We start from the raw sequence: 21,057 nt of genomic DNA, 5'->3' as shown, positions 1-21,057 counted from the left end.
CGGGCGATTGACGTCTTTCCAGGCGACAGTTGTAGCCTTCCTAAGCGCAGTTTGTATGCGGTCCATACGTATTGTAGATAACAGCGGAGAGATATCTTCGAGGGTGGTGCGAAAGGTGCCCCAGTTGACCACAGAACACCTACGGCGTAATCGGCGGGCTCGTAACGGATGAAGACCGATGATGATAGGGTGGTGGTCACTACCCCAACAGTCAGGCTCCAGGTGCCACGAGGGAGTGCCGGGACCGGACCACCACGTAAGGTCCGGAGCATACGTTGGACTGCGAGCATGGCGCACAGCCCGCGTTGCTTAATCGGGATGGTTGAGTAATACAAACAACGCATCCGCGAAGGCGTCCCGCACACGCCTACCCCGGCGGCTTGAAGTGGGATATCCCCAGTCTGGGTGAGGGGCGTTAATGTCACCACCAACTAAAATAGGGCACATTGGGTGTTGTCGTCGGAGCGTTAATCACCACCCCAGATTAATGCGGAAGGAAGCTCCACCGGCGGGCCTTACATAGCATGATACGACTACAACAGTTGCCATGGGAAACTTCACGGCCACTGCCACTACCTCCTCATATCAGGTGCACCAATTTTCTAGGGAGAGGCGAACGTGAGGAAAGCGCGTATCAACATACACCACCGCCTTTCCAGGAGGGGCTGCAGTGTGCACACGACGGTTCGGTCATTGAAGGAGATATGTGTCCATTGAAGCCCGCAATGGATGGCAAGGCACTGGTATCCTGCAGTAGCAGGGCCCACACCTGGAGCTTGTTCATGCGAAGTCGATATTGGAGCTCTGCCAGATTTGTGAAGAGGCCTCTGCAGTTCCACTGGAGCAAGCCACAACAACGTGTACTCGGCAGTTTCGATTAAGCGTCCAAGCGCTGTAAAATAACTTCTGTCAGGTTAGATAACTGGGTGACCATAAATCGGAGGAGGGATATTGTAGAGTTATCCGCAGTGCAGCAGAAGACCTGATAGAGTCAGCGAACAACGCATGAGGGCTAGGCGTAGTCGACGGTGTGGCAGAACTGAGTGGCGTGAGGATGGATTCCTCTAAAATAGGGCACCCTGGGTGTTGTCGTCGGAGAGTTAATAACCACCCCAGATTAATGCGGGAGGAGGATAAACGTTTTCTCTCTCGCGCGGCAACCCATAGAAAATTAGCCTTTCCGCGCATTACTCATCATAATATTGGCAACTGCATGCGACTTATTTATCTTTTGTGAAGTTGATGAAAAGTTATCGCTCCAAATTGATTCTCATAGAAAAGTTCACATCTCACCCATGCTATTCCCGACAGAGGCTTGGACGTACATTGGCCAAGCAGCTTCCTCGTGCCTCACACCAAATTCCTCCATGAATAGAACATAGAGGAGGCCACTGCTCGAAGAGGTGAGCATGGTGAAGAATGCTACGCACGCCGCCACGACTGGGATGGTCCAGCAGACGTCTTGCGCGACGACCGGTGACATACTTGGATGAGAATGAGTACCGGAGGGGAAGAGATCTGGATGCCAGCCGAGTCACCCGTCACGCTACATGTTTCAGTGGCCTGTCAGAAAAGCCAAATGGAACAACAAACAAGACGAATAACACACACACACACTGGGATAACTTTTCAAAGAAAATAAATTCAATGATTAAGACTGGTGAAAGCCCATACCGACTCCTTAGTTAGCGTGCCACAAATGAAAATAAAATAAATCAATTAAAATTAGATTATTCTGCTAGCCTGTTCAGAGTTAATGCTAAATTCAAATGCCTGAGAACTCACCTTAAGGCCGATTTCACTATCATTCAAGGAAAAGGCGGCCGAAACACTGCTATTCCAGATCTACAGGCGCAATAATTTTTCCACAAATCGGTCATGCTCGCAAATATATGTGCTTTTGTTCCTTTGATTCGAACAAGCTGCCAGCGATAGAGTGCAGGCTATTAAAATGCGCTTGACATTTCCTCGCAGTGTGTTCAGCTCTGTCTGCTTGCTCGCTTCTGTCCGCTTCTGTTTGTCCGCTAAATACTTCAGCTTAGCCATGGGTCGCAAGAGGCTGTATTCGGACGTTATTATGAGCCAAGGAAGTTGTTGATTTTGATCTCGTACAGAATCAAGCAGCACAGCACATCCACTCCGGGCGCAATCAGATTGGTCTATTACGCTTGAGAAAGGGGCACAATCGATGAGAAGCCAGATATACCAACGTTAGCGCTTGCGCCCGGAATAACCAAGCTGCAGAGGAGCATTCGCTTAACGCAGTAGATATCAGGAAACACAAGAGTACATTTACTACCTTATCTGCCGAAGTGCGAGCGGTGAAGTTATTAAATCCACTCACATCGGGTGCTTCGGTAGTGGTTAAATGCTCCGAAGCGATGCATAGGGACGTGGCCTTTAAAGATAAATGAAATACTTTCAACGCAAACTGTCGGATAATTTCTTGCCAAAAAAAGTTTCTGCATGCAGGACTATTAACTTCCCTCACCAGGAAAGCTTTATTGAAGACATCCAGGTACATGTCTGCCAAAATTCTACTTCGCTACAAGGAGTCAAGCTGTACAACGGCGTTTTCAGGCGATGCAGTATATTTGCCATGCCTCACTATTTGATTAAGAAGGCAGGATGAGCTGGAGTGCAAATCATTTTGGAATCACCTGTGCTTCAAAGGGACATGGAGCGAAATTACCCAGGAATACTGGTACAGACATCGAGGACTTCGTTGTGCAGTCTTAGACAAGCAATAACTTAATGATGTTCAGTAACATTTGCGGTCACTAATAAAACCGTGTTTCTGCCTGTAGCTGTAATGCATATTAAAAATACAATGAAATGTTATTTTCCCGCTGTATAAAAGTTTATGACGCGGACTTTTCCTTCAGCGATCCCATATATGATTTCGCCAGAAATGTCACGTCACAAGCACTTGGAAAGAAAGCGCAGTGTGAAATTTAGGAAACAGAGTGCGAAACCTTCAGATTAAATTATAGAAGTATATTGCGCTTTAACTAGGAAGTTTTGCATCTGTGCGTTTTTTACGACTACCGCAATGTACGCCTAACTAGCAATGGCACGAAACAGTCATTCTTCTCCCCAGGAGACTCCAGCTGACTTTGCAACTTATTTTAATTATAGAAATTATGTTTGTAAGAAAAACTTACGTCAGGTAGAAAAAGGTCACAGTAATACATTTGCTCCCTCTTAAGGTGCTGCTTAAGAGCTAAACGTCACCAAATAACTCGTATTGAATTAAAGACGACAACAGTAGCGTGCTAATAAAAACTATACGGGTCCACCTTTTATTGCCGGAAACCACACTTCCACCCTGCATATAAGCATGTACTTTGTAGCAACACAGCGGCTGTTTTGGAATGAAATTTGGTCGGCTGAGCAGAATAAGCACGAAAATCGCCAGTGCTATCTGTCTGCTTGGGAGGCTGAGAAGTTAGAAGCTACGGTGTGCGCATTTACGTTGCCAGGTTTTAGTGCGAATTCAGTACTTCACGAGGTGAAACCGGCTCGTCGGGTTTGCCTGAAACTTGACCTTGAGAGTCACCATGGTCAAACCATAAATAAGTAAACAAATACTGCTAGAACTTGGATTCGAACCCGGAGCGGCGCGAACAGATCAGCTTCGCTGACCTGTGCGAGACCAGCATGTTATCGCCGCACCAAATCACATATCGTGTTAGACTGCAACCCCCTCTCGTGCTCTGCATTTCACATCGTTCCCATCGTCAACTAATAATACTGGAATGAATGTGCCGACGCCAACGACGACGAAGCTCTTGAGGCGGCGGATTGACACTCGGAAAACTGCTCCTTATGAACCTGACTCTCGCCCGACTGCTCCATCCACTACTTCTTCAAGAGTCCTCATCCACGTCTACTCGGTTTCACTACGCTCAAACCCTACGGCTTTTGTTATTCCGTCTCTTAGTGAGGAAGCTCTATTTAAGTAGCCATGTTGAAAAAAAGCGAGATGTTTCTGAAGTTTTTTAGATATCTGCAGGAATAAAGCAAATATTGCCGCGACTGGGATTCGAACCAGAGGCGGCGCGAACAGATCAGCGTAGCTGCTCACTGCAAGAAGCACTATGCTCTCACCGCAGTTTATTGTTCTTTATTATATGGAAGCACACTCACTCTGTCAGACTTCAAGTCGGACTTAACCAGGTCGCATCACGCAACTCGTCATACGCAATCACACCAGCATTCGCTCGCACTTTGTCAGCACATCGAAATTCCGGGAGAGACACGCATGTATTGAGGAAAGGGAGCCAGGCAGGTGGTCCATCCTGTGCAGCATATGCCCCTAGCACTATAGAACACTGCTCTCTGAACAAAGGCTTCAATGAACATGGCAGCTGAGCGCGGTGATCTGTCATGCGGTCCTGAGACTAAACAGTGATATGAGCACTAAAAGATCGCATAGAACCTTAGTACCATCCATTACAGGCTAAAATCTAATAGTATAGGGCGCAATCGCAAAGTATGTTTGTCAGTCCGCTGAAGAATGTCCCAAAAAACACGGCATCACGGCAAAACACAAAGCAATGATCAATAGTTTACGGCTGCTGACACAAGCGACCGGTCACAGACCATGGCAGAAAAGTCCCTTTCAACGAAGCCACGCTTTGACAGGTAAAGTTGTCATGGGAAGTTTAAAACCGAAAAACTTTTTGGTCGCTTGAACACACATCCATTGCACCCGCTTTAATGCACTGTTGTCTACAAAGGAGAGGTAAGACTTCCAGTACTTGGGTACAGAAAACAACTCCTTAATTAGAAATTATGTCGTCTGTCTTCTGGATACACTGCATAGCAATGCTAAGGAAAACCGCCCAGTGAGGAAATTAAATGTCCGCATGAAACTTGTGCACGTGGAAACAGAGACAGCGCCTAACTAACGATATCTGAGAATCCCAGTGAGGCCCACTGTTACGATACTGATGCAAGGGAACCCCCAGATGCTCTAAATCTTCGGATTCCCACCTAATGCCACCAAAAAGCTTAGTTTTGTACCCTAGTGTGACCTACCCAGAACACGTTTGATTTATCAATGCTATGAGACAAACCCGACTAATCATAAAACTGGTTAGTGAGACGAAAAATCTCTAGCACAAAATTTTATCAGAGCAGAGAAGGCCAGCGTCATCAGCATAAGCTAGAATCTTCATTTCATTTAAGCCACGAATTGCTGTCTACTTGATGATACTACGACATAGAGGCTGTGAAAGGGGTTCTCAACAAAGACGCAATATACCTAGAATGCAGCGTCTCAAAATCCTCCAGCAAAATTTTTTTATGCGTTTTGTCGAAGCTGAGTTATCTGTAGTCAAATTTTGAATTTCCGATTCTTCGCGCCTTTCCCTCTACTCTCGTCAGTTTTTGCGCGCTGAAATGTCGGTCCGCCGGCTCCACGCACTTGTCCCCTCCGCCGACCTCCGACGCGCGTGGGAATTCCCCAGGGGGCGGAGCCAACGCCTCCTAAACTGGTTTGGCGTCGATGGCGCTGGCGCGGCGAACCAATGATGGCATTCCGCTGCGGACGCAAAAGAGCGCTACGTGACGCAATGCGCGCGGATTCGGGCGGAAGCTCGGCACCACTGTTCGCCCCGAGGCGAGGGAGCTGGAGTTCTTAAAATTTCATTGTAAAATTTCGGTTCATTTTTGAGGTCCTGCACGCGGCATGAACGCTCGGTGGCGTGCACTCTACATAATGCAAGCATTTTATAGCAAACCTTCAACACCCTTTTTATGGACCTTTTAAGCAAGACATCACCAATATTTGCACTCTCTACTGCAGCAAACAAAAAATCATGACGCACCTTATCAACAGCTTTTGCCGAATTATCCTGAATTGACTGACCTCACCTGACGCTGTCTCTAACATGGTACGCGCAATATGAATATGATTTTGAATACTGCAGCTTTTGATTCCGCACACCTGGCGCGGCTTGCTTGCTTGCTTATTGCTTGCCTTACGGCGGGGTACAGGTGTCCATCGAGATGCGAGATAGATACTGCGCCATTTTCTTTCCACAGAAACCGATTTTGAACAATATATCACCGGTGTTGATTGGGTTCATTGGCATTCTAGTTGAAAACTTCGTATATTCCATTCATTCCTAGGAAAAATAGGGCGCGTAACTCGCACCCTGGGTCAGTGGGCGCCAAAATCGCGCTTTCAGGTACGAGGCCGTGGAGTCTGCCTGCCAAAACCTGCTTTCAGACAATATTTCTTGCCTAGCAATGATGAGCCCTCAGCAATTTTCTTCTTATTTTTTTTAGGGTAGGTGAGTGGGGTTCTCACGTTTCACAGCCTTAGGCTAGTAAGGACGCCGTATTGGAGGACTCTGGATAATTTCGGCCACCTGCGTTTCTTTAATGTGCACCTGTATCGCACAGCACACGGGCCTATAGTAATTCGTTTCCATCTGAATGCGGCCGCCGCAGCCGGAATCTAACGTGCGTCTTTTGGGTTAGCAGCCGAGCACCATAAGCACTGAGCTACCACTGCAGCCGGTTCTTACTGCGAACCTTTTTGTTTACAAATATGCCTGATCGGTTAGACAGGCGCAGATGGTTCCAAAGTGCAGCTGCCAGTGGGACCTGATGATAAAAATTGCGCTATAGAAGTTTAAAAGATGGCAGCAATCCGCCTTCAAAATAGATATTACAATCCATGGTTTATGAATAGAAAAAAACGACACAGTGATTATAAGTGCTTCTGTTGAAGAGAAAACAGGGAGGGAAAATTTGTGGTTACAAAATTAGGAACAAAAGGCTTTGCTTTGTGGTTATCAAGAGCCTCGATGAGGCAGCTGTTATAATTTGTCAAGCTATTGAGTTGTATAATGACATTTTAAAAAAAAGGAAGTTTTCCTTTCCGATGTTACTGTTAAATTTTTGTAGAGCCTAATTATCATTCAAAAAATGTAGTCAGATTCCTCTTTTGAAACAATGAGAGGGAAAGGCAATTACCGTGTCTTCATTATACTGAAAATGAGCGAAGGCAATTCATTTTTACAGAAGCCAACTCAACAGAGGACGGTTATTCTCATACCTTTACTAGAAGCCGAGGACCTTCATGTTCAAGAATTGAATGACAATATTTTAAACCTTGTTAAGGAGTGCGCAATTGGAGTAGCGGACAGTGCTTTTAGCCAGGATACTTGAAAGCTCTATTAGAACAAGTAAGATCTGATTAAAAAACGCGAAATCATCCGAGCTTCTAACAGCAGCCAATCAAAATACGCGAAGTAACGAACAACAGGAAGTATAATATCGTGAAAATGGAGCGTTCTCTAAGGACGGGCGGTAGACCATAAACCGAAACGATGAATATAAGAATAGGCAAGCATGACATATACGCACTAAGACCCAAGGTGGGGAATTTCTTTAGAAATATGAATAACATAGTTAAAGTATTCGAGGAACTATAAACAGATCAATACAATTGCATATATAATTAGGACACCATTTTCCAAGGGAGTGACAGAGAACTCGGATATCCTGCCAGCAATGAAGTACGACTAAAGAAAGCCTTACCAGCAATGAAGAGGGGGAAAGGGGCTTGTAGGGATCAGGTAACTGCAGACCCGTTGAAGGATAGGGGAAGGGGGCAGACTGTGCTGAAAAGCTTGCGTCCTGTATGGAGTTAATCTTACGACCTCTGCCGCAAGATTGTGAGAACACCACTAATATTATCTTAATCTATAAGGATGGGGACACCAAATAAATGAATAACAGCAGTTCAATAAGCTAAACTGCGTTTCCTGCAAAATATTTATAAGGATAATCGGTGATACATTTAGAGCAACATTATGTTCAAAATTTCAAGCCGGTTTTCGTAAAGGCTACTTTACTATACACTGCATTCACACCAGTGACCATGTGAAAGAAGAATGCTCACATATAACCAACTACTATATACAGCCTTTATTACACGTTACAAAAACTTATATGACTTAAACAGAAACTTCAGCAGTCATGCAAGTGTTGAGAAACCAGACTCTAGAACAGGCGTATGAAAAGGTTCAGAAGAAAATCTATAGCACCTACACAGCAACGATAATACTTGAAAAGTAAAGTGGAAACAAATCTGTCAGATAGGGTGTCACAAAGGGATACATGATCTCTCCAAGACTTTTCACCGAGTGTTACAAGAAATATTCAGAGAACTATATTGTGAAAAGTTTGGCATAAACGATAACGGAGGATATATTAGCAATTTTCTATTTCCACATTACATTTCCTTGCTAAGTAACTGAGCGGCCGAATAGCAAAGCATAATGGCGGATATGGACAGGCAAAACAATACAGAGCAGCTAAGAATTATTATTCATAAAATTAATCTTCTACTGTCTCACTAGGCAACAGCAGTTCACAGTAGGAAGCAAAGTGCTGTAAGTAATAAAGCAATACATCTACTTAGGACAGATAATGACCGCAGATCTGTGCCATGAGAATGTAATAACTAGGAGAATGAAAATGGGCTGAAGTGCATTTGGACAGCAGTCTCAGGCAATGAATAGGACTTTAGCAATGTCTTTCAAAATCATAAGAGAATAAAAAAACAGAACAACAAAAAACACTCATACTCTCCGCCGAAATTTTATTTTCGTTTCTTTTTTTTAATGTTTTCTTTGTGCAATATTCAATGTTTCTAGCTGCGCTCTCTCGAAAAGCCAACTATCCGGACTTGGTGAAGTGGGTTACTGCTATATATCATTCGAGCGAACGGCGCGCAGAGCAAGGTCACTAGTCTTTCTGTCTGTCCTTTACACTCATCAAAGCGCATCATAGCCTCAGTTGCTTTTGCACCATTAAAATCAATATAACTAACTCTAAACTAAACTAAATTCTAATGTACCTGAATCAAAGCTCAAACCATCATTCTTTGTGATGCGCATTTAAAAGTAATGGGCGGGTTAGAAATGAAATGATGGCCACCTAAACCGAATGCTTAAAGAACAGCCAGATCACTTCGGGTGGCCATTTCTTAGCGAAAGCAAAATCCTTAAAAAGTATTTGACGCGTAAGGCAGGTACTGATACGAATGCCTAATGAAACAGCGTGCAGGAAAAGAACGAAAGATGGATAAAAATGAACCATAAAAAAACCAGCTTCAGATTGCACTGCAGGGTAGTACCTCACTGGCGAGTAGTTTTTGTCCCGGGCCGACATGACCTGCATTCCATGCTAAGTACACGCTTAGAAGCCCCCACTCCGTGAGCTTCCCACAGAGTGCTGCGAGCTAGTCCTGGCGGTTGATATGCACTCTAGCATCCACTTAAACGAGAACATTCGCAAGTGCAAGTGCAAAGGACACTCTTAACATGATAGAGATTTCAATGTTTGTGCGTGGCCTCTGGAAGACAAGCTGGATTCCCCTCCGCAGCAGCTGTCGGCTCATGCCGCAGCTGATTCGCATCTCTCCGCGTCAGTGCTCATCTGTGTATGGGCGCACAAAGGCGCAAGGACGAGTTTTTACCCTACGGCCATGTACGTGAGCTACCGCTTAGAAAGATATGCAGCACACAATCCGCTGCAAAATGATATATTCTTCCTTTAGTACAGCTCACAGAGACATCGCCAATGTATGCATTTTTTACTGCTTCGTGCACAGCTGTAGCTCGTCTATGTGTGTCAATGACGGAAATAAAATTAAACACCACAGCGCACGCCGCAAGGTCTTACCACATTCGCCCAAAATCTACTGTGCTGATTTTCAATTTCATTAAGAGTGTTTAAGGGAAACAATGAATAAAGCCTCGAATTGTTTTTTTCCTGAAAAAACTCAGTCGTATGGCCGTTTTTTTATGTTTATATTTTTCCACCAGCAAATGACGCATTCTGCTGCAGAGAAAACTAAAATTTCTGCTCCATCAACAGTTTAGAAGCAAGCAGTTAACTAGAGTAATCGGGCTGTAATACCAACATCTTGACTTAACTTTCTCTCCTTTGAAAGCAAATATAAGCTTTGGGTTCTTTGAAAGCAGCGTCTTTGTGATTGTAAAACTCTGATTTTTCGCTACAACGTAATTTAAATGTGTTTTCAGAGTCTGTTAATATTTGCAGGCATCATTATTGTTTCCAAATACAGAAATTATTTTTTTCACCTAAACTGCATACTCAGGCAGAAATAAACAATATTTTAGTTTTCAAGTGAAAAATAGCACTTGTTTGTTTTTAACTTCACTTTACAAAGTTCCTTGCAAAGTTCTATATTTGATTACAAAAAAAAAAAACAACCCATAAATTTCGTAGTAGTCACGTAAGTATCGCAAGAATATGTACGTCAGAATCTAGAGCTCTTTCGAAGATGCACAATGCGCTTTAAACAGTGAACAAAAATGTTTATACTTGTGCCAAAATCTGTTTGCGTAAGAGTTGCGGAAGATCTGCTACCCTGTTCACAGTTTTGCGAAAAACCACCTACTGCGTTCGCTATACATGCTATAAATGTCGCTATACATGTCACAACAGGAAAGCTGCTCAAATTCACCTGAAGTAAAGCGATCACTCCAAGCCGCAGGCCACTTTAAAAAAAAAAGGCTTGAGTTTGCCACAATCATAATTGCGTACGAAACGCCTAAATGCACAAAGAAAGGCTGGCATAAGGTCGTTTTAGGTGTCGTTTAACTTTGTCATTAGATTTTCTAAGCACTCGCTACCTGACTATTTTAAATACAAATAACTGCACAAGTGTGTAGTAATACATATTGAGGTTTGCGCGTTCGTTGCCGCAGATGGCGCAATTGACTTAATTAATGTGTGTTGTGAATTGGATTCAGCATTAAATGGGTCACAATGGAGCCCACTTTCTCTGCAGTCATTGTGATGTGCTTTGTGCTTCTTATCGACACGAAATGCACTGTTACATTTATGGATGAAAATGGAGGTGTAAAAACACAATATTTAATAATACTTTATATACAGGCACTATTTCGAGACAAGAGTGAAAATGAGTACAAAAAAGGTTAGTTTTATTATTAAATGTTTTCCGGGAAAATATTCGTACTTCATTTACAAAAGAACAGCAAGTAGTAAGTTGCAAGTTAAGCTTGGAGGTAGTAGGAACGTGTGAGTATACTTCGCTTTGTGAATAAACGTAGCTACGCAGAATTCTACAAGCTTAAGGTGCTATTACTTGCGATCAGAATCAGGCCTAATTTTGCAAAAAGAAGCACACGCGATGCTTCGCTTCTTTTCTGAAATGCATACGACATGTAATTGCAGAACATCGATCGAGACGCGCCAGCGATCGTTCGAAAGTGCACGCATGAACTTTCCTTCGCGCTTCCAATTAAGCCTGCAATTTCTTCAGCTCCCATGCTCCATCAAATGCGTCGGTCCAAACTTGTAATAGGAAGTTTCCAATAAATGCCAAAAAATTTTCTTTGGACGGTACTGAGCAGACTGAAACTTCGCCACGTATCTCAGCCGCCAGCTTGAATCGGAAGAACGTTGAGGTAAATAAAGCTAGTCCGTTTTCCGATGCCTCAGACCAATCAGCCAGCACCGAAGGGTCTCGCCTCTGTATTCTAAGTGCCATATACCTTTTCTAGATGCAATCCCTTCATCCTCCTCCTATTTAGACAGTACGCTCTGAACTGCAACTTCGTAAGCAGTAGTAGCGCTGCTGCCGAGGCCATACAATGCAATTAGATGAGTCCAAATGTATACAGGCTTGCCGGTGTCGCCAAAAGCACCAACACTAAGTCGCGTAAAAAGTTTCTAAACTTTCGCAGTGCGTTTACATGCGCAAGTTTCTTGGTTTCTGAAGCTTTAAGGTGCCATTTGGATGTAATTTTAGAGGTATAATTGCATCACGATGGTTTTCTACCTAAACATGCTGCCAAGAAAAAGAAACGAAATTCGTGCTGATGCGAGGAAACTTCTCGAAAGAACAGAAACGAACCGTCGAATTGTACCATTTTCACTGCGGTCTCAGCCCCACCAACTGACTTATTGAGCTTCAACAGCATTTTTCGAATGAACATCTATCGCTGACAGTTGTTTTCGAGTAGTGTCAGCATTTCTAGAGCGGAGACTGTCACAGCAAAATGGAGGATTAAGTGAGCGTCCTCGATCAACAAATATTCACGCAAATGTTGGTGTGATGAAAGAGTGTCAGCGGGAATAACCCCAAAAACTACGAGAAGGCTTGCGGGTGCTTACAAAATTTTAAAAAATATTATATTTAAGAGTGCAACATGAGAAAGTCGTGGAGCTTTAAACGTAAATTAACAACCTCCATTCATCTAACATGGTTTCTGTGACAACCACCATGAATCCACCATCGATCCTCGGACAACCAGTTGCTGAAGCCACCGATTATTTCCAAGATCTTGCTTCTTGAAAGCCGCCACTGTGTGGAAAACAAATATATTCCAGAAATGGGGCTCCGGCAATGGTGAAAAGCTAATTCGAAGTAAAGTAAATCTTCCTTTTCAAGACAGGCATTGACTTCTAATAACGCGAGAATTCTGAGTGACTGAATGAATCTTCCGATTCAATTCAAATCTCCATTTCCTTAGTTTATCAGCCCTTATGTCTACAAACATTTTGACCTCCTCTCCTGTTAGCCGCACATGAAGGCGAAAGCCGGGGGCGCCGGTTGCTGAGGACAAACTAAAGAAAGGAAAGGCTACGTCGCCTCAAGAGCCTAATCAATCGAGGAAGTCTGACCGCACTGCCTACCACAAAGAAGAGCAGCGGTGCCACATGGCGGCGAGGAACGCCGACCATAATGTCCAGATGTTAGGGAAGCGATTAATGGCACCAGTACTTTCAGTAATCAGAGATGCAGCCGATATCTAAGTTCGGCTGTAACCAAAATTAGGCTGGCCTAAAAAGCGCTGTCGTGGTCGTTCATTGCTTTTCATGCTTAAACCTAGTCACGATGACCAGAGAGGCGGGGAAAGCATTTTTCCCAGAACATTTTATCTGTACACATGCAATGAGGTGAACGCTGTTGTGCCGATACTAAACTTTCGCCTAGTCGCAGTAAGTGCAAATAAAATTTCGAAGGCGGTATTGATCCGTCCTAAGTCTTTCGTTTCATTGCAGTCCTCTGTCACGACATTAACTATAAGATCATGTCAAAGATACTCACCCAGATTGTGAATGACATATTCCACCAGTGCCACCTTACGGTGTAATGCATGCTCCACCATCCGAAAATGAGCATATTGATGGTATTTTCAATTAATTTCGAAGGAGTTTCGTTGAGGCCGTTTCATAAAATCCAGCACTGTCCTCTCACACTTTCTTCCTCTCTCTCTCTCTCTCTCGTGATTTAGCTTTCATATTGCAACCTTGGCATGCTGATTGAAAAATTAGTACGAAATTACTAGCGTCCAAAAGAAAATGAAGCTAATATATGCATTTGTAACTTGACGCATGCAATGAGCTCGCACAGTAATAGTGCAATGACCAGCGCTTTATCTCCAACGCGTAAAAGCTTGAGAAGAAAATCCACTCTAACACACTGTAACTCTCATTGTGTTCGGCTCAATTTCGCTTAAGAAAGAAGGAACTTTCACTCAGTCTTTTCGAAACATCCGGGAAGAAATCAGCATGTCCAAGCCATACGCTACTTGTGTGTATCATCAAAGAATAATTGTAGCTTCATAAAACGTGCAAAGTTTTGAAAAAACTTAGGTAAACGGCAGCCTGCAACCTTCGGAAAGTAAAGCCTGCAGTAAAGATCAACTGTTTGTCGTGATGGGTCCAACGTGCTACTATATATATATACAGGGAACCACCCCGAAGACTCTGCCTCTATGATCAAGGTTTTTCATGGTATAAATATCATTTATCTGTGAGAGCCTCGCGACTCATGCAGATCATTCATTGATCATGCAGTGTTGCAAAAATTTCAGGGCTGCTGATGATGCCAGAAAACCTTTTTCAAACTGTGCCTTTATAATAATTCACGTTTCGCAGACCTTGAGGAAGCCTTCAGCTGTGGTCGCGCGCGTCCCATCATCACAATAATTCTCACGCCTCACACGGGATGGGGCTGAAGGGATGCTTGTTTGGTACTAGTAAAGTTGATTGTCACTGGTTAGTTCGCAATACAGAAGCGGGCAGAGACATTTAAACGCCGGATGAAGAAGGCAGAACGTTAAGAGGTTAAATTCCATAGAAAATAAAGCCGACTGTGGACCTGTATAGAAAATTAAAAATGTAAATGAGAATGGCATCGTTCTTTGAGAATTCAGAAGGCAGCGTCTTGCTCTTGGAACGGAGGTCACAGCATCTCATAACGCTAAGTGAAAAAGTATATTTAACCTAATGACACATATGCAGTTAATTGTAACTATTTATAAACAAATTAGCATATTTGGAGGGATGTGCCTGTATCTGTTCATATGTAGACGCGGGGACGGTAACTATCCCCGAGGAGTTACGGTTCAGAGAAAACGAAGATAATGTGATTGTACAGCCGGTAGCCGTAACTAAAAGACCATTCGAGCATTTTAAACGCAGGGTAATGATCTTGAAATAGCTTTTCTAGAATCATAATTAGTAAAGCGTGGAAGTAAAGAGGATTTTATTTAAGAAGGAAAAATATATACATATTACCTCTCAGTTTGACATAATAATGAAAGATATATGGCGAAAAAATGAAGAAATAGTTACTCGCGCCACCATTCCATTTCTAAGGGAATACTCCAAGTACCCATTTCACCCTATAAAAACAATACCACGAAGCAGATGAATAAAAAAATTACGGAGGCCATCGAATCATGACGGATGCTTAGGAGAGAGCAAAAGAAGGCAAAGTATGTCCATGTTTCTCGAGGTGAAACAAACAAAAGTAGGAGTCATAGAGAAAAAATTCAGGGGGCACATTGGCTGTCTAAAGTGCTGCAAGGCGAAAGCGTTTCCTGGCCACTGTTTGTTTTTATTTACTTTTTAATTTTTCATAGTTTGTTCTTTATTTATTTTTTGCTCCTTTTCTTAATTTTATTGTTTTTTATTTTTATTTTCACATCTTATCTTTATTTTGTTTTTATTTTTGTTTATATTCTTATTTTTATTTTTGATGTTCCTTTTCTTGACTTTACTCCTTTTATTTTATTTATGAAGCCCATGCATTCACTAGATGCGCCTTTTTTCATGCTGGAACCTTGAGCCTTTTAATAAGCAGTGACGCCGAAAGGCGGACGAATCTGCCGACGCGTCTGTCGACACGGCTGCCGACGCGTCTGCTAACGACAGTATTTTATTTATTTATTTATTTAAATACCCTAAAGGCCCAAGTGTGCATTACATAGGGGGGGAGGGCATGAAAACAACACAATACAGATTATTGGCACACAGTAGTTAACAAATACAAAGAATAACTATATACAAATTGCAAGTACACATCACTGCAGTCGCTGAAAGATACATAGGTTGAGCGTATAAGACTTAATGCTTCGACAATACTGAAAATATCACGGTGAATTTGAATTTGAATTTTTTTGATGAGGCATTAAAGGCTTTCGCCTTAATAGAAACTAAAGTACAGATCCTGGTCCAGTGTAAAATAAAATAATCATGTGATAGCTATAGCGCTGATGTCCACAGTACAACTTTAGATAGAGCCAAAGAAATTCGAGAAACTCTTGAGCTTTTTGAGTAAAAAAGAATCGAATAAACCAGCAAGGGCTTCAAGGTATTGACGAAACCTGCCTACCGAGAGCCGTATATTTTAAATACATTATATCAGATGTAGCTGTGTCATATACGAATGACGGAGGAGCATTTCCTTGAAAAGAAAAGCAACGCTGGAGAACGTAGCCCAAAGCGAAAAGGTGGAACCAGCGAAACGGACGCACGGCAAACAAGGAGACACACACACAACACCGCTGGACTTACAGCTGATTTATTCCGACGAATTGAGCCACGTTTATACATACTTCGTGCGCAAGCGCACACTTTGGACAAGATGAACGAAAACTTTAAGAAGATAAAAACTGAAACTCCTTTTCAGTGATTTTGATTAAAGGGTTCCTTACAAATGTGTGCATAGAGGCTTTTAGCATATGGCTTTCAACTACCGCAACCGTATCTCGCGCCGCAAGTGCTCTCACGCTGGTTGGCAACTATACTGTGTGCGCCAGTAATATGAAACCGCTACCTTCATTTAAATGAATTGGTCGCTTTTCTTACCTTTTTTTCCTTTTTCTGTGTGATCGGCGAATAAAGCCTCACCTCTGTTGGCTTTAGGTAGCCTGTCTGTCACTCCTTGGAGATAGAAGCGTGTCCTTTCCATGTTCGGGAAAAAAGAAGGGCGACGCACATTCAGGCTTTCAGGCACTTTCAGCGGCGTCGACCTCTCAGTTAGACACTGTCACCGCACATACTTCGTTCGTTCGAAACACTGTCTAGGACAGTAGGACACGGGGACGTAAAACAGCATTCACACTTGTATTTTTTTTTTAAAGCGGCCTTTTAAGACCGGGAGAAAGGACCACGAAAGAGGAGCGTTAGAACAAAAAACAGCATCGGTTGTTCTAAAACCGTTGCCGCATAGCATGGAAGCGCGTTTTTCATAACATAAAATTAGAAGCTTTTGCATGACCAATTCCAGGTAAATAAATTTTTGGACGCAATTTAAAAATATTCTTTCTTGTGCCACGCAATGCCAAAATGTTTTTTTTTAATATGCAGCAAAGCGTTCTTCATTGAAGGATGGCTAAAGTTGAAAATTCTCTTTATTCATACGACCAACAGTCACGTGTATTTGAAGCCTTATATATTTATATAGGCTAGAAGCAATCTATTTGCACTGTTGTGAATATTGAGGGAAATATGGTCGATGGTATAGCCATGCGTTTAAATATTAAAGTGGCAGATAACGATAGCAGCCGTCGTCGTATCTTTTTGAGGGCACAGCAAGCTACAAGCACAGGGCCTTTATCGTGCTCCCATTGTAGCCTGGCAGCCCAGTTTACCTCGTCTCTGTTACAGCAAAATGACGCTTCGTCATTTTTTGCTCTTCGCCTTCGGGCTGCCATTCTGCACATTGCGCTGAGCCCCAATCTCGTAATGTGCTACCGCATGTTATCAGATTAGTTCTAGCACATTAACGTGGCAATAAATTAAAGTACGATACTAACAGATGCTACCTGGTGGAAGTGAAAAATGTGCCTTGGGTTGCTCACCCGTAGGCTGCGATCATCACGTACTTGGAACTGCGGGCGGAAGCCTCTTCGCTAGCGACATCGATCTTTCCACGTACACGTATAGCTGCTATAGCAGCTGCTACTTTCAATCGCCAAGAAGGAACTAGTCTATACCAGCTTGATAGAAATGACAGCGTATATACACCACCTCTTGCGACCAAGTCAGTTACTAGACGCACTGGCTGTGACCTCTTTTCGTATCTGAGGCGCATCACTCTAGGTCGACACACAGCTGCGCTGGATAACATATGCGCTCCGGAGCTTAGTCTGTCCTTGTTGAAAACTCACTGCTGCCGCCGAAAACTCTAGCCATCGCAAAATCGCTATCAAATGGCTATGCTGCTGTATTTTTTCATCTCCTAAGGTCCTCGCCGGTGAATGGGTTCAAAACCAATTCCAGTACAAGTACACTACCCGTATCTATGTCACTTGCAATCATGAAAAAAAAATTAGGACAGCGAGTAGAACAACGCTTTTTCGTGCCCGTAGATATTAAAAAATATCCATACAAAAAGTTCCAATGGGCATCCATGACAAAAGTTTATGCTAAGCTAGATGCATGGTCTTCTATAGTCTTCTATATATACCCGAAGCGGGGTTTATTACAAGCTATCGAAAAAACGACGTCACTAGAGCTATAGCTTTGGAAACATGTCTTAGCTGTCGATAGAAAAGTATATCCGCTTGAAACTGCAACTATAGACGGCGATAAGAAAGGTTGTAGCTACTTGGGCCGAAATATATATCATGCCACAGGATACCGTTGTTTGGGATTGTGCCATGGTTATGGTGTCAGACCTCAAATGCGACTAAAGAGGCAGACATACCCACCTCAATAGAACCACGCGGCTGAGAGAGAAATGTAGACATGGGCCTTGGGCCTGTGCTGACCTCAAGGAGCTCCTGCGTTTACCAATTCGGAGATGGCTATTGGTTAGAGTTCTCTAGACACCAGGCAGCAACGACCACGGTGGCCAGTAACCGCTTAGCTCCGACGGGTTAGGAAGCTTCGCTCCCTGCGGTGGGGCCGGAGTTGGAGCGCCGACCTTTCAGCGGGAAAAATGGGCAACAGGAGAGGTAAAGCCTCGCAGACGCTGTAATTCAAATTTTTACTAGAGATAACTCAGTTTCTACGAAGCGCATTCATAGAAGTTTTGCTCGAGAATATTCCTGAAACAGCACCCTTTAAAATCACAGGTATACTGCACCTTACACAGCGCTTTTCAGAGCCCCTTTAAAGCAACGACGTGAGCACACACTAACTACGATTAAAGGCGAGTGGCAGTGTTGCATGATAACTTGAAAGCCACTAACTTTCAGCGTAAACAAACGACAGCATTCATGAAAGTAAAGCGCCGTCTGTTGCTTAAAGTACATCAAACAAATCAAATCAAACACGGCTTAATTAGCATGTTTTGAACAAGTTTTATTTCTCTTAAATTCTTTTATTTCCCCGCACCTCGTCACGAATTGTAAATCAATTCCGCATTTTTTGTGATACATGAATGTTATGTGCGCGAAGTAGATCTTGCGATAAAAGAAATGTTATTTGCCGAGAACTGCTAAAGTCTCTGAGGTAGATTTTGGTACCCGAGGGTTTATGTCGGCTTGACATGGCTGCTGCGTGCTTGCGACAAAAGGGAATACGATGTTCTGAAGAAATACGTTGCCTTTTAAGTCTCTATAGGTTCAGTAAAACGAAAAGAAGGATTCAACAGAACAACTAAGAAGGATACAACGTGTGCCTATAAATGACCCGAAATAGCTGCTCTTGTTTCCGAGGGTCTAGGGGGTCGGGTAGTATGGATAAAAATTGATTGCTTGGCACTCTTGGATCCACATGTGAGTAAGGCGTCGAATCGTATTTTTTCCGGGTTCGGGTCAGGTTGGGGTCCACCTATGCCGCGTTCTGTTCAGGATTTGATCCGAAGTGACAGTACCTTCCGGTTAAAAATGGTCCGATCATGCTCGCACCCATTCAAACGAGTTCGGTTTGAAAAAATTTTTAAAGCAGACTGGCTTCCAGTCAACAGCGTTTACCTTTTGCAATTTTTTGCGTGACGTTGATATAAAAAGCCCAAAATGACTTTATATGAGATTTTTCAACTTGACCTACTTAAATCCACTCTGCGCAAAAAACAATTTATACATAATTTTGCGAAAGCCGCCATTTCAAATAAATCAAAAAATTTCAGTCCGCTTTGTATATTCTCGATATTTCAAAATTGAGTGCCATTTTTCTTATCTCAGTATAGTATTCTACTGTGTCCTAGCGCCACGTAAAAAGGTCTTTGTAAAGAACTTGGTTCGGATAGGATGTAGCAATCTTATAACTGATAACTAGGGTTTGAATTTTGGGCGGTATATTTTTGAAACCTGACCTGTACTTTCCGGTGTTCATTCAACAAGAGCCGCCTAATCATTTTTCGCAAACTTTAATAGTCTGGCATTTACTGGTTTCTTGTTCAATTAATTTTCAGTGTGGTAAAAAGAATGTTTTATTGTACCGGGAGCTTTTTTGGGGCCGCCAGCAGTCAAGTTGCAATTATTCCCCACCGATGGCCGTACTCAGAGCCGTTATTGCAAACGTGCTATCGCAGTTGAAAAATATAATACGGAGGAAATGATAAAGCTGTCCCACTAAAAAATTGGCTGCCGGTTTAGCATTGCTAAGCATGGAACATTATGTGAAAGAACAGTTTTTTTTTCGGCTTGTGGAACATTCACAGCGCACCAAGAATTAACACTTCAAATGGTATCAATATACAGGCCAATTCCGGCATATACCAGGTCGCTTCCTAACAAAAGCTTCAACGAAATTTGTGGCGGCGGTCATGATGGGGTTGACTGCAATATTCTTTTTTAATATCTCTTATGAAATTTCAACCACATGCTTTTGAAATCGCTTTCTGAGAGCTTCTTCTGAAGCTTAGTAGTGGCTGTTTCAACTTGCGCCAGTGCGGCAACCACATTTTCTACGCCCTGCCACTCTTTCATCAAGTAAAACACAATGTAAGGGATCGGTAGTGTACGCGGGGTCATCGGGACTGGTAATTCTCCCTCACGACCCCGCCAGCTGCCGTCTTCAATGGACGCCACCGGCATGAGGGGGGCGGCCGGGGCGCTCAAAGCGAAGCTTCTCCTTTCTCGGAACGCGGCCGCTCGCGAATGCGCCGGGAAGCACGGGTGTCACGATGTTTTACCTCGCACGTGCGGGCACGACTGGGTGTTTGGACTTCCTTTTCTTTTATTCTTTTTTTTTGCGAGGAAGAGAATGTTTTACCTCGCACGTGCTGGCACGTCTGTGCGTGTGTGTTTGTTTTTACTGGTATTTTGTGATGGAGAAGGTGATTTACCCTACGGAAGCTGGAGGGCTGGCCATGCTCTCGATGAACCAATCATGTTAGGAGTATAACATGATTGGGTGCTACTAAAGGTGGGCCGGGCCTCTAGGTCTTTAAAACCGGGCCCCGGAGCCGGATTAAGGGTTCTGAGCTAAGGTCAGGTGCTATGCATCTTCGGCTATGCCGAGTAGGGGCCTCCCCTAGTGTTAGCCAGTTCCGCCTTTTTGTTGTTTGTCCTTTTGCTGCTTAATATGCCTCCACTGCCTTAACTTGTATATGCTGTAAATATTTGTATATAAAACTTCAAGTATTCCCTTTATCCCTGCGTCTCAAATCATCGCAAGACCGTCTCTGACGGGGCACCCCTGGTGCGAAGATAACGATTCAGTCTTCTCGTCTACAAACCGTCTCTGGCAGGACACCTCTGGTACAAGGAAGAAGAAGAACCTGAACTTTACTCACAATGTGTACAAGAACATTGTCCCTCAATTCCCTGACATTTCACGAAGTGTTTCACC

At 43.3% G+C, this 21,057-nt stretch overlaps 1 pseudogene; it reads right to left on the bottom strand.

The window, feature by feature from the left end:
- The window catches only part of LOC149362771 (monocarboxylate transporter 14-like), a 29,510-nt pseudogene extending 28,027 nt beyond the window's left edge, over window positions 1-1,483 (bottom strand).
- Between the last annotated feature and the right edge of the window lie 19,574 nt (window positions 1,484-21,057).

This window comes from Amblyomma mixtum, chromosome 2 (genome assembly GCF_055824585.1).
Source record: "Amblyomma mixtum isolate Tamu chromosome 2, ASM5582458v1, whole genome shotgun sequence".
Lineage (NCBI taxonomy): Eukaryota > Metazoa > Arthropoda > Arachnida > Ixodida > Ixodidae > Amblyomma > Amblyomma mixtum.
Note: the sequence above shows the minus strand (reverse complement) of the source record. Positions and strands in the feature narration are given on the sequence as shown.